This window comes from Macrotis lagotis, chromosome X, assembly GCF_037893015.1.
Source record: "Macrotis lagotis isolate mMagLag1 chromosome X, bilby.v1.9.chrom.fasta, whole genome shotgun sequence".
Classification (NCBI taxonomy): Eukaryota; Metazoa; Chordata; class Mammalia; order Peramelemorphia; family Peramelidae; genus Macrotis; species Macrotis lagotis.
Window position 1 is genome coordinate 657,763,796 of NC_133666.1, and position 16,878 is coordinate 657,780,673.

General features: G+C 41.9%; 1 pseudogene; it reads left to right on the forward strand.

Annotated features, from left to right (window-relative positions):
- The first annotated feature begins 15,235 nt into the window (after nucleotides 1-15,235).
- LOC141497696 (alpha-enolase pseudogene) lies at nucleotides 15,236-16,321 on the forward strand (annotated as a pseudogene).
- The last annotated feature ends 557 nt before the right edge of the window (nucleotides 16,322-16,878 follow it).

Genomic DNA, 16,878 nt, shown 5'->3' on the forward strand with positions numbered 1-16,878 from the left:
CTCCAACAGCACTAGGAGAAGACTTACCAGTGATTTCTCTGGTGGATCCTGGAAGCTAAGTAGGTAGGGCCTCTCAAGGAGGGAAGACTGTATATACACACACGGAGTAATACCATTCTTCATGCTCTAAACTCCTTCCTATTAATAGATTCTTAAATAACTGTTCTGACCATGTCATTCCTCAGCTCAAAAGCCTTCCAGAGCTCCCTAATGTCTCTAAAGATGAGATACAGATTTCTTAATCTATCCGTTAAGGTTCTCTATAGTATGATCTTCACCTTCTCTTCCAGATTAGTTTCTTTTTTTTTTACTTTTTTTTTTGGCAAGGCAATGGGGTTAAGTGACTTGCCCAGGGTCACACAACTAGGTAATTATTATGTGTTTGAGACTGGATTTGAATCCAGGTCCTCCTGACTCCAGGACAAATGCTCTATCTACCACACCACCTAGCTGGCCCCCAGATTAGTTTCCAATTATTCTTTTACTTGCCCTCTATTGAACTTGATAATTTGACACACCATCTTCCATTTTTGTGGGAGAAGCTGCTCAAGCAGAGACTCATTATCGTAGAACACTTCCTTCTTATCTCTGCCTTTATCTACTCTCCAGATTCTTCAGCTTAAGGAAGGAAGGAAGGAAGGAAGGAAGGAAGGAAGGAAGGAAGGAAGGAAAAGATGAAAGGGAAAGAAAGGAAACAGGAGAGAGAGAGAGAGAGAGAGAGAGAGAGAGAGAGAGAGAGAGAGAGAAGAAACAAAGACAGACAGAAACAGCAAGAGGAGAAACAGAGGCAGACAGAGGAGAGAGAGAGAAGTGGAAGAGGTGAAATGGGAAAAAGAAAAGGGATATAGAAAGAAAGATGAGAGATATAGCAAAGAAAGTATTAAGCACTTTCTATCTGCCAGACATTGTGTTCAGCACTAGGGATGCAAATATAAACAAACTACACCGTCCCTTCCCTCAAAGAGCTTGCATTCTAATATGTGTCCTTCATTCTTGAAGAGAATCATGACTTCAGGGAGGTGATGCCATGACATACACATAAATTGGATTTGAGTGAGGGCAGAACTTTGTTAAATCACCAGTCTCATTTCCTCCTCCAAAGCCATATGGATCCAGTGACCAGATATGAATCAGAGAGGCAATTGAAGGTAAGTGATATACCCAAGGTCACACAGCCAGTAAGTACTAAATATCTGAGACCAGATTTAAACTCAAGTCCTGATTCAAGTCCTGATGCTCTATCCACTGCACCAGGAAGACAGCACAAATAGAGAAGCTGAAAAAAGGATGAAGAAGTACACAATGACTAGAAAGAGCTCAGAAGGAGCTAATTCTCCCACCAAAAGATAAGGTGAAAGATCAGCTATCAAAGGTGAGGGACTCAGCATCCAAAGATCTCATGGGAAGGACTGAGTGACTGAGGTTGGGCACCTGTCCAGTAAAGATTGTGATTAGCCAAACTATTTACTTTTTAGAAACTTGTTCAGGACTAAGTTTCCTCCTCCAAGGCCCTGTTGGTCAGCAAGATTTTTTTTCTGAGCTGTCTGTCTAATAAGAGATTATTATCATTTTTTGTGTCATGGCCCTCTCTGGAAGTTTAGTGAAGCACTGACCCTCTTCTCAGAATAAGATTCTTTAAATGCGTAAAATATATTGAAATTCCAAAGAAACCAATTACATTGAAATAATTATCAAAATAATTTCTTAGAAATCAAATTTATGGATCCAAGGTCAAGAACCCCTGATCTGAGTTGCCCACAGGCAGTACAGCCAAGGAGATACAGGGAGAACACTGCAATCTCTAGGTCATAAGTTCCATGTTACTCAAGGTCAGACAAACCAGTCAAAAAACATTCAAAGAACATTGATTCAATGATATTTAAGTGTCTATTAAGTGCCTAGAACTAAGGACAGGGATGGGAACTAGACCTCTATTGTTAAAATCATTGATCAAAGGCACTCCCAAATGAGAAAACTCCCCCTACAAATTTTGCATCTGTCCAATGAGAGGTTGCACTGAGCTCCCCTAAGGTTGAATGGATTTTAGATGTCTCTACATCTACCCCCTACATCAGAAGATGGCCATTTGTGATTTGTGACGACTTTCCAGAATTCATTGAGGATGATGCCCACCATCTCTAAAGTAGCCGAATCACTTATGGTAGAGAGGCCTCAAAGCATAGTCCCAACTCTGGGGAAATGATTCTACCTCTTTAAGGCTATAATTCTCACCCCCATTTTACAGATCAGACCATTGATTCCAAAGGAAAAGTGGGTCATCGATCAAAAGCTGGAGGAGATTGTCTATTCAACTCATTCATTTTACAGATGAGAAAATTGAGGCTCAGAGAGGAGGAAGTGACTTACCCACCTAGATGATAAATATCAAAGGGAGTATTTGAAGTCAGATCCCCAATTCAAGATGAATTTGCCTCAGTTAAGTGGAAATGGTTCACATAAGTCTTTGAGATAGGACAGAGGTCAAGACAGGGGTAGAGGGGATAAGTGACAAACTTTGAACTCCAATCAGAGAATTATATATTTGATCCTAAAGTGATAGAAACCGTTGCATTTGATAGAATAACAGAGGCAGGGAAGGCTGAAATGGCCAGTCTTGTACTTTAGGAATATCAATGTTGCAGTAGAGTGACTAGAAGAGGGGAGAGATTTGAAGCAGGGAGACCAACCAAATGGTGTTTGCAATGATCCAGACATCAGAAATCCAGCAAGTCACAATCTCCATCTGTAAGGAACTCTTGTTTATAACTAGAAATCGAGAATTCCCTCAGTTCTTGATGTCTCTTCTTCCTGGGTTCCTGACTCCCGGGGCTTCCAAGCCCAATTCTGACTCCAAGTCCAATATTCCTGGGTTCCTGATTATAAGTCCCTCTCTCCAATTCTCCTAGGTTCCTGACTCCAAGTTAATTTTTCCTGAGCTCCTGACTCCAAAATCAGTTCTCCTGGATTCCTGACTCCTAAACTTTCCTGGGTTCCTGATTTCAAGATCAGTTCTCCTGGTTTCCTGATTCCCAGACCTTCCTGAGTTCTTGATTCCAAGATCAACTCTCCTGGGTTCCTGACTTCCAAGCCTTCCTGAGTTCCTGACTCCAAGATTGCTCTCCTGGGTTCCTGACTCCAAGTTTGGCTTTTCAGCTCTCCTGAGTTCCTGATTAAAAGTCCCACTCTCCTATTCTCCTAGGTTTCTGACCCTAAGTTAAGATTTTCTGATCCCTTATTCCAAGATCACCTCTTCTGGGTTCCTGAGTTCCTGACTCACAGTCCAGCTTTCTAGCTTTCTTGGATTCCTGCTTCTAAGTTCAGGTTTCTGATCCAAGTCCGACTCTCCAGTGAAAAAAGGGCAGCAGTAGTATCAGAAGAGAGAAGGGAGTATATCTGAGAGATGTTGCAAAGATAGGAATGAGAAACCTTGGGAAATGATTGGATGTTAGATAATATATAGATATTAGAAAGTCAAAGGAAGGGGTCAAGCATGACACCTACATTGCAAGCCTGAATCAGTGGAAGGATGCTGATACTCTCAATAATAATAGGCTTGTTAGAAAGAGGGGAGGATTGTGTGAAGGGCTGGGGAGAGTACGTGATATAAAGGATAAACTCTAAGCCTCAGAATCTAGAAAACCTTAGTTCAAATCCTGCCTTAGACACTTACTAGCTGTGTGACTTTGGGCAAGTCATTTACTCTCTTATGAGCCCCTCCAAAAAGCTCCTATCAAACCATAAGGACCACGTCCTCTCTCCATATGTGGAAGAACCCAGTCTGTCCCTTACCTTATGGTCTCTCCACTTTAGAGGATTTTGTGTTAGATATTAACCTTTGGGAGCAAGGATCGAGGGCTGGGGAAGAAGCTCTGATTCTAACTGGTCCACAAAGCCAGATCTATAAGCATGAGCTTGGCAGGGAAGGAGCCCATAAAACTCTGGCAGCTCTGAAGGGGGAGTGGAAGACTGGAGAACTGGGTCCAGGCAGAAGTCTAAGTGAAGAGAAGGAAAGCCTGCGTCTCCTGCCCTCCATGGAAGATTCACCATGGGGCTGTCATGCTCGGCAGGAGGGAAATGAGCCGGCCGGGCAGGCGACCACAATCAATAGTTGTGTCCGATGACCTGACAGCTATTTACTCATCAGCTCATTAAGTCTGTAAAGGAAATTACACTTCTCATAATTTGGCTATTGACTGGTGGCGCACTTTGTGGGCTACTGAAGGAAGAAGGGAGGGAGGGGGGCGAAAAAGAATTTACCCTGGGCAGAGAAACCAAAGAAAAGAAATGTATAATTAAGCATTCCTGTAAGAGTTGAAAGGGCTAATTAATGGCATTTCCAATAGCACAGGGTAAAGTTTTAAATCATGATTAAAAGAAAAAAGATGCCCAAGTACAGAAAATCAAACATGGAGCCCACATTGACGGTGCTGAGCAAGTGACTCTCCCCAATAGCTCTCCTGATTAGAACTTGTTCCTAAGTATTGACTTGGATGAAAGAAACAAAATTTAATTTGAAATCAATTGAAGAGCAAGACTCATTGATGGATTCTGACTACTGTCTGTTTTTTTTTTCCTAAGGAACATGTCCATGCCTCTCCTAGGTTCACTTAAGTAGTCTTTCTCTGGGAGAATGAATGAACCCATCCCAAACCATCCAAGAGAAAAAAATATATATTCTTCCTTCTTTTAACCCTACTGTAATGATGACATTTATCCTTAAAAAGACCATGACACCAGGGAAGTGACAAGTACATGAATTAGATTTGAGTGGGGGGTGAATAGAGCACTGGCCTTGGAGTCAGGAGGACTGAAGTCCGAATCTGGTCTCAGTCACTTGATGCTTACTAGCTGTGTGACCTTGGGCAAGTCACTTAACCCTGCTTATCTTGCATTCAGGACCATCTCCAGTCATCCTGATTCCTATCTGGCCACTGGACCAAGATGACTCTGGAGAAGAAAATAAGGATGGTGACTTACCATAGCATCCCCTCACTTAAATCCAATTCATGTGCTTATCATGGTGTCACCTCCCTGATGTCATGGTTTCTTCCAGAATGAAAGACAAACATCACAACCCTATTGTGGAAGGCACTAGAGAAAGCTGATAACTTGGAGAAAAAAGACTTGGAGAGGGGAGGGACAGGTAACATAATTAATCAATCAATTAGCATTTAATTAAGGATCTACTGACTAAGGGTCAGGTGTAGTAATATGCCTTAGTATTCTAAAGACAAAAAAAAATTCCTTGTCCTTGAGAAATTTGAATCACATCCATAGTATATAGAGCGTTGGAGATAGAAAGAGGAAATGGTCAGCTCCTTTATAAGGATGCACATAGTCAAATGGGAAAGACAACAAGAAAACAATGATGCACAAGCAAGCTATAGGTAGGATAACTTAGAAATAATAAACAGAATTAAGTGAAGGATGGGAAAAGCTTCTTGAAGAAGGTGTGATATCAACCAGGATCTGAGAGAAACCAGAGAAAAATCTCAAAAGGTTGATCTAAGGAGAGAGAAATCATAAGATCCGAGCTTCTAAAGGAGCATAGCTCATCTGGTCCAATCCTCTCATTTTACAGATGAGGAAGTTTGGTGAGTGATTTATCCAAGGTCACACAGGCAGTGTTAGAAGTAAAATTGAACTCCAGAGTGACTTATCCAAAGACACACAGGCAGTGAATGTCAGAAGTAAAATTCAATTCCAGAGTCTAGAACTAAGAAATTGAGAGGAAGGGATAGAGGAAAGGGTAGAAATAGAGAAAATAAAACAAAAAATGGGGGAGCACTAGAGGAACGGCTTCCCTTTCAATGAGGGACTTCTCAGAAAGTGGGATAGGATACCTTACTCTGGAAACCTTCAAGATGATAATGGATGACTTGGAGGGGATGTATGTTCAGCTACACGTTGGGCTGGATGGTGTCTGGATTACTTCCAATTCTGAGTTTCAAGGGTATGGTGAAATCTCCAGGATAGGAAATATTCCATCCTTTTCTCCCTTGTCCAACCAATCCCTCTCCCCTTCCCCCCCTCACCCTGTCCCCTAACAAGAGCCTGCATCCATGCATGGATCCTTCCACATGCGTGCTGCCAAAGCGGCCGCAAACTCAACCGTGACCAAGGGGCCTGTGCATTCATTTTGCAGTGTGACTTAAATCATTAATGCTGCATTAAAGGGACAGAAAGCTCCGGGATGAAAACCAAACCAGAATTAGCTCTTCCATCTCTATGAGCCAGAGACTTTACAAAGTGGCTGAAGTGCAGAGAAGCAGCTGTGGCGACAGCTGGCCTGGTGGGGTGGACAGAGAGATGGATCTGGAGATAGCAGAGTGGGGTTGGCATATCAGTTCTACCTTGCACTTCCTCTATGACCTTGGGGAAGTGTCTTCTCTCTGGCCTCCCTTACTACCCAATTATACTTCCAATGTCTTATACCTGAAATTGTTTCTTATAGCTATTTTAGAGTTAGTAGACATTAACCTTGAAATCAAGGGTTTCATTTAGGGTTCAAGTCCTGCCTAAAATCTATGCAAGAAAATGGACAAATCACTCTCAGTACCCCCCACCCAGGAAACTTTCTATTAATATCAGGAAGGTCTGGGTTCAAGTAAAAACTTCAGACTTACAAGTTTTATGATGCTAAGCTAGACAGAACTTTTATGAGCCTCAGTTTCCTCATTGAGAGAGAGAGAGAGAGAGAGAGAGAGAGAGAGAGAGAGAGAGAGGAAGAGATGGAAGGAAGGAAGGAAGGAAGGAAGGAAGGAAGGAAGGAAGGAAGGAAGGAAGGAAGGAAGGAAGGAAGAGAAAGGAAGGGGAGGGAGGAAAGAGGACAATAACATTTATGAAGCATTTTAAAGTTTTCAAAGAACTTTATGTTATCTCATTTGATCCTCACAGGACTCTATGAGATAGATGTGACTATTATCCCTATTTTACAGATGATGAAACTGAGGCTTTAAAAGCTTAAGGGACTTGTTCAGAGTCCCTCAACTGGGAAGTATCTGGGGTGAATTAGAATCTAAATCCAGTCCCAAAGTCCAGATTGTTGTGAAGATCAAATAGATAATCCCTTAAACTGCTTTATAAAATGAAAAATGTTGTAATAATGGAGACTTTGTTGGCAGCCCACTGTTCACCAGTGTAGGGAGCTCATGGTGAGGAAGGTCCCTGCCTGCTCTAGAAATCACTGTCTTAGAAAGTTGAATGTGGATCTCATTATACAACCTGATGTGATTCATTTCTATTAGGACTTGGAATCTGGAATAACAACCTCCCCCCTGCCCCCCCCCAATAAACACAACCCCTCTCTTTTCATTTTGAGGTGGAACAGCATGAATGTGATAGGATGAGCTAAGACAAATGAGTGGCAATCATCACAGATCCCATATTTTGTTTTCTTCCCCAGCCTGCCTCTCTTCCAAACTTCCCTAATACAGTCAAGTCATAGTACACAATTACCCAGGTTAGCCAAAGTTGGCATCTTCCCTGACTCCTGACTTCACTTACTCCACAAATGCAGTCAGTTGTTGTCGATTTCTATGTGTCATTTCAATAGCATTTCTCAAAAATATCCATTCACAAGAACATCACCTTGGTCCAGGCCCTTATCATCTCTGACCTGGCTTATTGATTGCGAAAACTTCTACTTGATTGCCTCGTCTCAAGTCTCTCCCTGTTAAAATCCACCCTCCATTCAACCACCCAAAGTGATTTTCCTGATATAGAGGTCTAAATTCCAATGTTCCCCTATTGACTGAAGAATAAACGTTATTTTATCTTTTTATTGTCATTTTTATTTTTATATTTAATTATTTATTTTATTTACTCATTTAAATTTATGGTTTTAATTTTTCATTTAATATTTATTTATTTAAATATTTAATTTTTTGAAATGTTCATGAGCAAGAGATGGATTTTTGAAATTAATCTTAAAATACCAGTAATACAGAAGCATATCTGTAGAACATAAACAAGTATATATGTATATATATTTTCAAATAATAGTAATGAGTATAGTTCAGTATTTTTTTACTGATAGGGACTTTGTTATTCAGTCATCTTCAGGCATGTCTGACTCTTCATGATCCCATTTGGGGTTTTCTTGGCAAAGATACTAGAGTGGTTTGTCATTTCCTTCTCTAACTCATTTTACAGATAAGGAAACTGAGGCAGTCAGGGTTAAGTGACTTGCCCAGGGTCACAAAGCTAATAAGTGTCTGAGGTATGGCTTGAACTTGAGACTTTCCGACTCTAGGCTTGCCACTATATCCACAGTACCACCTAGCTGTCCCACTGAACGGATACATGATTCTAAAAATTTGAAGACTACTCTTTCATGCTGTCACTATTATAATCATTGTCCCAGATGACAAAACTGAAGTTGAAAGGACCTTAGGTGCCATCTGGTCTAACCTTTCCTCCTTTTATTGTTAAGCAAACTGAGGCTTAGAAAGGGTACATGACTTGCCTGAAGTCACATTCATAGAGGACACACAGCTAAGGTTTAAATCCTGCATTTGTTTACGGCAAAGACCATGAGCTTTTCACTGCACCACACTGCCCCCATTATAATAAATATTTACAAAAGAGTTATTCCTAAATCTTCATATTGTTGTTGAGTCATGTCCAACTCTTTGAGACCTCTTTGGGGGTTTTCCTGGCAAAGACACTAAAGTGGTTTGCCATTTCCTTCTCCAACTCATTCTATAGATAAGGAAATTGAGGCAAATAAGGTTATTTGACTTACCCAGGGTCACACAGCCCAATGTCTGGGATTTGAATTCAGAAAGATAAATCTTTCTGACTCCAGTCTCCATGCTCTATGCATTATGACATCACCCAGTTGTATGGGTAAAGGGACCATCCATTCTAGGAATCTCCCCCCCCACCCCAAGTTGAACCTAGAGGCTCAAACCAGAAAAGATTAAAAACGTGGGTTCCAAAATTTCTCACTTCCCCACCATCTTCTGGTTCTGTTATGATTGGAGCTTTTCATCTGTTTTTCTATCATTCTTCCCACTAGTGAAACAACCATCATTTCCAGGGATAAGCCTGCATGCAGACACTTGAAAGTCCTCCTTTGAAGGAAAACATGCAAAGGAGCAAAAAAAGCTAATTTATGATGGCCATTTCAGAGAAACAAACTGTCAAGTAAGTGCTCATCCCAGGCATTGATTTCCTGCAGCTGTTTAAATTTGAACTGGCAGTTATATTCATGGCTCTCCAATGCCTCACCTCTCACCCCCCACCCCTCCTCGGAAGGAAGGCAGAGGGAAGGTCTTTGTTCTCTGCAGTGCCTTCCCTTGCCAGGAAATGATCCCCTCCACCCCCTCACCCCCTTGCCACACACAGTGCTGGCGCCTCCTCATACAGGGAGGGGGGCTTCTTGGAAAAGCCAGGCCTGGCTGTACTGCCCCCCCCCCGTCCTTCCCTTCTTGCCTGGCAATAGCTGTCATTAAAAGGTAGGCTCGCTTTGCAAAATGAGACATGAGAGATGCTAATTCTCAGAGACTCTCAGAAAAAAGCTAGATCAGAGGGAAATCAGGGATGGGGCATCCTGAAGCTGAAGGTGGTTTTTGTAGTAAAGGAAAGGATGGATCTGTAGTGGCTTCAGTTTTTGTTTTATTTGGACCCGTATAGAGCACTCCCTCTGACAATGCAGGACATCACCTCCACTGCAACTTAAAAATATTAAAAGAATGACTTCTGAGACAAGAAAGAGTTCAGTAACTAGCCCTACATCACACAGCCAAAAAGTGGCAAAAGAAGGATTTGAAACCAGGTCATTCTGTCTCAGAAAACTGGTTCTCTATCCACCATATGAGGTTGCACATGTAATATCATTCCCATTCTACAAATGAGGAAACTGAGTCAGGAAAATCAAGCTAACTTTCTCATCTTTGTTAGAATGAATAGCCTTCTTACAAGCACTTTTATCCCATATTTTAATTTCTTCACCTGAAAACTGCCTGTTCATATTCTTTGACCAATTTATCAATAGTAGTTATCAAAGGAACTGGGAATACAAAGACAAAACATACCTGTCCCTACCTTCTATTTGAGAGATGGGAGGAGTTTACATAACCAGATAAAGTGATGGCTTGTTAAACTACAACATTCTGTTAGTATATGATATAGATAAAGAGGATGTTGAAAACTAAACCTCCCATCAGACAGAAACTTTCAAGGTCCTTCCTATACATTCTCCTCCCTGGGGAGCTGCCCTCATCTTATAGCCTACTGAAGCCAGATGATGACTGACAAGTTAGCCATCTTAGCCTGAGTGAAAGTTATATTCTGGATAAGGGTTCAGACCAGAAGGGGAAAACTTCCATCATACAGAAACTCTCAAGGACCTCCTTATTCATTCTCCTCCCTACAGAGTTGCCCTCATCTTTTGGCCAACTGGAGTCAGATGGTGACTGATAAGTTAGCCAACCTACCCAGAGTGAAAGTTACATTCTGGTCAGGGGTGCGGACCAGAAGGAGAGAGAAGCAGCAAGGACCCTACGTGGGAGAAAAGCAGATATAGTTCATCCATCACCCCATTCAGCCCGCTTCGAGTCACCACATTCATGTACCCGTGGAAATCTCAGAGTGAGAACAACAGCCATATAGGCTACAGAGCAAGAACTCTAGTCAGGTCATGCACCAGAGTCCCAACAGACTCAGGTTATACTCAGAATGTTCTACCTGAAATTCAGAAGTCCTGAGTTTGAATCCTACCTCACTTACTAGCTGTGAGACCCTGGACCAAGAATAACCTCTCTGCACCTTCCATTTCCTCATCTTCTGGCCAGGAGTACAGACCAGAAGGAAAACCTTCCATCAGACAGAAACTCTCATGGTCCTTCCTACTCATTTCCCTTCTTGGGGAGCTTTCCTCATCTTATGACCCATTGGAGCCAAATGGTGACAAGTGTTGGACTCAGGGACCTTCATAGTCTCTCCCAGCTCAAAATCTATTATTCTTGGGAGCTGTTTGTGTTGGACGTAGATGATTCTTTATGCTCCTCCTCTTCCCCCAACTCTCCTTTTTTAGAAGAAGTAAATCACCAAGATCGTGTTATGCTCAGTGTTACTGGAGCACAGTGGTGCCTCGATGATATGGGAAGGAAATCATATCCATAAGACCAAGGATTTGCACAATCTCCAGACATCATCAGAAGTCCTATTTCTTATCAAATCAGACCAAGGGGTAAAGCAGGTCTAGAAAAGGCAGTGACTCCCCTCACTATAATGAACACAAAATGCAAGTCATGTCATCATGTATATGTTGACATGGTCCTCTTTGAACACAAAGGACAACAACCCACCTATCTACTCACCTACACATGCACCTCAATCTCCATTTCTTAAGAATTTGTTTCTTGTCCCCTTTGTATATTAAAGACAATTTTTCTAAAGTAAATGCCATTAGCCATTATAGTGCCAATCTGTATTTTGTCATTCAAATTCATCAAAATAAAGGACATTGAAGGAAAGATTTATTAAGTATCTCTTATGTGCCAGTCCCTGTGATAAGCACTTTAGAAATATTGTCAAATTTTCATTTGAACTTCATAAAAACCCTGGGAGGTAGGAGCTATTACTCTCCTTGTTTTACAATTGAAGGAATCGAGGCAGGCAATGGTAAAATGATTTGCCCAGGATCACACAGCTAGTAAGTATCTTGCTAGTGTTACAGCTATTAAGAGGTTAGATTTTGAGTCGTCCTGATTCCAGGTCACCATGCTTACAAAGCTGCCTCAGATGATAGAAATGTCACTTTAGGGCTTCATTTTCTTAGTCCTGATCCACAACAGCCATAGGGGAAGACCCTGTGATTGTAAACTCAATGAAAGAATCATTGGCCAGTTTTAGACATATCAAAGTAAAACAGTGGAAGGAAGGTTTCTCATCTCTCAGAGGGGCTTTGGCAAAAAAAATGGAGACTTTTCATTTGCTGTTTGCCAAAAAAAACATGATATAAATGGTGTAAAATACACAGCACTGTCTTTCCAGGGAGATCTGAATTCAAATCTTACCTCTGACCTCTTTGTAAACAAGTCACCTTTCAGTGCCTCCAGTTGACTAAGACTAAGCTAAAGAGAAGGTTCCAAACTACACTAGTAAAGAGATTTTCCTCATCCAGGAGTTGCCTCAGTGAGATATTGGGTCCAGTTACAAACACTACATGGATTATGATAGAGGCAGAGAGATAAAAATAGATATGGAGATACTATAGATGTAGATATAAAAATGGATATAAATATAGACATACTTCTGTAAATACATATAAATATGAATATTATATAGATATGCATATATTTATCTCTGTATAGACACACTTACATATTATATTATGTATGCCTACATAGTTGTGTGGGTATGTGTACACCCACAGTCACAGAGTTATAACCAGGAATTCTTTTATCTAGGGCAAAATTAAGCCAATAGCTTAGCAGGAAGGGATAGTAAAAGGGACAGCATAGGTGGTCCAGAAGTTAGTTTGGCTGTAATGCAGAGGTGTTGGAAGAGGATATGACCCACGTCCCCAGTGTATGGCTCAAATCTCCTTAGGGTTGAGGGGGAAGTGGACAACCCAGCAAGTGAATGCTGGAGGATGTGGCAACAGGCTGCCCTGTTCAGTCTGGCAAAGGGGCATGAGATGGGAGGTAGAGACTCCTTTTTATTTTTCCATTTTGCTTTCTGCCCATTTTTTATTTAGATAGAAATCTTGAGCATGTCCCTGGACCCTTTAGTTACAGGCCAGCTAAGAACAAAGTCATTCTCAAAGCAAACATCAGAATAAATGGAAAAATCACAGCTTCCTGTGGTCATCCTTCTTCCTTTTGTATGGTCATTTTCAATCCTGTTGGGGCTGCCCTGTGATCCAGGGAGTTTATTCTAATGTAAGACTTGCTGCTCTCCAAATATTGCTCAAAGTGTCTGCTCTAAAGCTAGCCATTCCCCCTGGGGAACATTTCATAACCTGGGAAGTCTGTCTGGAGGAGTCAGTCATGATCATTTCTCATCCAAATGGCCTTCCTTTTCCAGTCAACAGCCAAGAAAAAGAAACAATAAATGCACTCTGGATATCGAAGAAAGGAAAGGCAGGGAGTGGGGGTGGGGAGAAAGGGAGAGATGAGAGAGGCAGAGAAAGAGTCGAAGAGGGGGGAAGAGAGTTGGGGGGAAGGACAAAGAGAAAGGGGGGAGGTGATATAGGAGAGAACAGAAAGAAAGGGGAAAGAGGAGGAGAAGGAACAAACAGGAGGAGGTGGAGGAGGAGGAAGAGGAGAAGCAAAATTTGCGTTTCACATTGTTAACCCTCATTTGGCTGGCCCATATGGCTGTGTAAGAACAGAGTATCACTTCACTGTTGTTACTTTAGTCGTTTCAGTCATGTTCAACTCTTTGTGACTCTTCGTGACCCCATTTGGGGTTTTCTTAGCAAAGATACTGGAGTGGTTTGTCATTTCCTTCTCCAGTTCATTTTACACATGAAGAAACTTAGGCAAACAGAGTTAAGTGACTTACCCAGGGCCATACAGCTATTAAGTGCCTGAGATCCTATGTGAACTCAGGTCTTCCTGACTCCAGTTGCAGTGTTCAGGACAGCTCACTTCACCACCTAGATGTCCCGAATCTCACATTGCCTTCAAACAAATATTTGTTAAGCTAACTGTACTAGCCCTGGGGGGTGGGAGACACAAAAACACAATCTCTACCTTCAAGGAACTTATAGTCTAATGGGAGCAAGAAGAAAGAGGAAAAGCAAGATTAGGAAGCAAAAACTCATTTCAATCATCATTTCCTCCATCCTACAATGTAGGCAAAGACTGGTGTTAGTATCTGTGAAATACAGAGGTGAATCAGACCTTGTGAGCATTTATAGTCTGGGAGTGAGGGGGAGAGCGAAATAAAACTGTAAGAACTCCCTGTTTACTGGAAAGACTTACATGAACTGATGCTGATTTAAGTGAGCAGAAACAAGAAAACACTGTATACAACAACGGTAGTATTGTGCGATAATATGTAGCTATGATAGACTTAGTTCTTCTCAATAATACATTGATCTGGGGTGGCCAGGTGGTGCAGTGGATAGAGCCCTGGAGTCAGGAGTACCTGAGTTCAAATCCAGCCTCAGACACTTAATAATGACCTAGCTGTGTGGCCTTGGGCAAGCCACTTAACCCCATTTGCCTTGCAAAAACCTAAACAATAATAATAATAATAATAATAATAAATACAATGATTAAAGACAATTCTAAAGAGCTTGTGATGGAAAAGGCCATCCATATCCAAAGAAAGAACTATGGAATTTGAAGGTAGACCAAAGCATACCACTTTCATTTTTTAATTTGTGTTTTCTTTTTTCTTTCTCATGTTTTCCCCCTTTGTTCTGATTCTTCTTTCACATGACTAATATAGAAATATGTTTAACATGTCTAACTTATATCAGATTACTCCCTCTTTGGGGGAGGGAAGATGGAATGGAGGGAGAGAGAAAATATGGAATTCAAAATCTGACAAAAAAATGTTGAAAATTATTTTTATGTGGAATTAGAGAAAAAGGAAGGGAAAAAAGAACTAGATGTTTGCCTTTAAAAGTTGAATATAGGAGCAGCTAGGTGGCATAGTGGATAGAGCACCAGCCCTGGAGTCAGGAGTACCTGGGTTCAAATCTGGTCTCAGACACTTAATCATGACCTAGCTGTGTGGCCTTGGGCAAGCCACTGAACCCCATTTGCCTTGCAAAAACCTAAAAAAAAAAAAAACAGTTGAATATCTATCATCTTTGACGATTTACCCCTAGCTTTAAATTCATGAAGGGTCCCTGTGGTATATAAAAATACTAACTACCATATCTATAGTATCTACTCTATCGGGATCTGTGCCAAGTAGTTCATACGTAATTGGTCCTCATAATGCACTGAGAAGGAAATGTTGTTATTATACCCCTGTAATAGATGAGGAAAGATCCCTCGGCCTCTCTCCTTGGAATCCCGCAGAGCCAGCCCCATCCAGAAATTCAACACGTGGATTTTGAAAATCATTGCAAGAAAGATCTTTGACTCTTGTGGAAACCCCACTGTTGAAGTTGATCGCTACACTTCAAAAGGTCTCTTCAGAGCTGCTGTGCCCAGTGGGCTTCTACTAGCATCCATGAAGCCCTGGAGCTCCGAGACAATGATAAGACCCATTATATGGGGAAAGGTATCTCAGAAGAGGTTAAGCACATCAATAAAACTATTGCCCCAACCCTGATTAGCAAGAAACTGAATGTTGTGGAGCAGGAGAAGATTGACAAATTGATGATAGAGATGGATGGTTCTGAGAATAAATCTAAATTTGGAGCAAATGCCATATTGGGAGTGTCTCTGGCTGTTTGTAAGGCTGGGGCTGCAGAGAAAGGTGTCTCCTTGTTCTGCCATATTGCTGATCTCGCAGGCAATGAAGAAGTCATCCTGCCAGTTCCAGCCTTCAATGTGATCAATGGTGGCTCCCATGCTGGTAACAAGCTAGCAATGCAAGAGTTCATGATCCTCCCTGTTGGAGCATCAGACTTCAAGGAGGCCATGCGCATTGGAGCTGAGGTCTACCACAACCTGAAGAATGTGATTAAGAAGAAATATGGACAGGATGCCACCAGTGTAGGAGATGAAGGTGTCTTTGCTCCTAACATCCTGGAGAATAAAGAAGCTCTGGAGCTGCTGAAGGAAGCGATTGGCAAGGCTGGCTATACTGACAAAGTTGTAATTGGCATGGATGTTGCTGCCTCTGAATTCTTCTGGTCTGGGAAATATGACTTGGACTTCAAGTCTCCTGATGATCCCAGCAGATACATCTCACCTGCCGAGCTTGGGGACCTTTACAAGAGCTTTATCCGGGACTATCCAGTGGTGTCTATTGAAGATCCCTTTGACCAGGATGATTGGGAAGCTTGGAAGAATTTTACTGAAACTGCAGGCATCCAGGTTGCAGGGGATGATCTCACAGTGACCAATCCCAAGTGCATTGAAAAGGCTGTGAATGAGAAAGCTTGCAATTGCCTCCTGCTCAAAGTGAACCACATTGGCTCTGTGACCAAATCTCTCCAGGCGTGCAAGCTGGCCCAGTCCAATAGGTGGGGAGTAATGGTTTCCCATCGTTCTGGAGAGACTGAATATACCTTCATTGCAGACCTGGTGGTGGGTATCTGCACTGGGCAGATCAAGACTGGGGCCCATGCCGATCTGAGCGTTTGGCCAAGTATAACCAAATTCTCAGAATTGAGGAAGAACTGGGCAGCAAGGCCAAATTCACTGGAAGGAACTTCAGAAACCTTCGGGCCAAGTAAGCTCCATGACCATGAAGCCTCAGTAGAAGTCCTCCAAAGAATGGGCAGCACCAAGTAGTAGAGCAGTTTTGTTTTGGGGATGAGGGCTCTGCTCCATAACTCTACCCCGCTCTCTTCCACCTTTCTGTGTTCTCACTGCTTCTTCTGGTACCTGATCATTTGGTTCTTTTATGGAAGACCTCATCTTGTGACTGGGTAGAATGATCTGTTCTCACCCCCACCCCCAGTGTTGATGTGCAGTCATATACTTGTGATGCAGCGCCAACAAGCCCACGGGCCAGATCCTTTAGTGGCTTCTATGTGCAGAATAAAAGTATTCAGTAATCCACTGGAAAAAAATAGATGAGGAAACTCTTAAGTAAACAGAGGTGAAGTGACTAGACAAGGTTAACACATATAGTAAGTGTCTGAAGTTGGATTTCACTGAGGTCTTCCTGACTCCAGACCCAGACCTATATATCCTGTTTTGAAAAATTAATCTTAGGCAACTAAGTAGAAGGAGTCAAGAAGACTTGTATTCAAGCCTTGCTTCAGACTCTTAACTAGCTGTGTGATAC